Source organism: Colius striatus, chromosome 2 (genome assembly GCF_028858725.1).
Source record: "Colius striatus isolate bColStr4 chromosome 2, bColStr4.1.hap1, whole genome shotgun sequence".
NCBI classification, from domain to species: domain Eukaryota; kingdom Metazoa; phylum Chordata; class Aves; order Coliiformes; family Coliidae; genus Colius; species Colius striatus.
The window spans coordinates 74,426-75,429 of record NC_084760.1 but is presented as its reverse complement, the minus strand read 5'-3'; positions in this window follow the sequence as shown (position 1 = coordinate 75,429).

Genomic DNA, 1,004 nt, shown 5'->3' with positions numbered 1-1,004 from the left:
GGCATGATGGGGGGCGACGGGGGGCTACGGACACGATGGGGGGGGGACACGTGGATGGTGACGGGAAAAGGGGGTGGTGAGGGGCACAGTGTGAGCACAGGGATGGTGATGGTACACGGGGGGGTGAGGGGACACGGGGGTGGTGAGGGGACATGGGGGTTGTGAGGGGAAAAGGGGATGGTCAGGGGACACGGGGATGGTGAGGGGACAAGTGGGGGTTGAGGGGACATGGGGCTGGTGAGGGGAAACGGGGGTGGTGAGGGGACAAGGGCATGGTGAGAGGACATGGGGTTGGTGAGGGGAGAAGGGGATAGTGAGGGGAGAAGGGGCTGGTGAGGGGACACGGGGGGATGAGGGGACATTGGGCAGGTGAGGGGACACGGGGTGGTGAGGGGACAAGGGCGTGGTGAGGGAAGAAAGGGATGATGAGGGGACACGGGGGTGGTGAGGGGAGAAGGGGATGGTGTGGGGACACGGGGGGGGGTGAGGGGACACAGGGGGTTCAGGGTACAAGGGATTGGTGAGGGGACATTGGGCAGGTGAGGGGACATGGGGGTCGTGAGGGGTCACGGGGCTGGTGAGGGGACACGGGTGGGGTGAGGGGACACGGGGATGGTGAGGGGAGAAGGGGATGGTGAGGGGAGAAGGGAATGGTGAGGGGACATGGGGGTGGTGAGGGGACACGGGGGTGGTGAGGGGACACGGGGGTGGTGAGGGGAGAAGGGGGTGGTGAGGGGAGAATGGGATGGTGAGGGTAGATGGGGATGGTAAGCGGAGAAGGGGAGGTTTAGGGGAAAAGGGGGTGGTGAGGGGACATGGGGCAGGTGAGGGGCCACGGGAGTGATGAGGGGACAAGGGGGTGGTGAGGGGAGAACGGTATGGGGAGGGGACAAGGGGATGGTGACGGGTACAGTGTGGGCACAGGGATGGTGAGGGGAGATGGGGATGGTGAGGGGAGATGGGGATGGCGAGGGGACATGGGACTGGTGAGGGGACACAGCGGG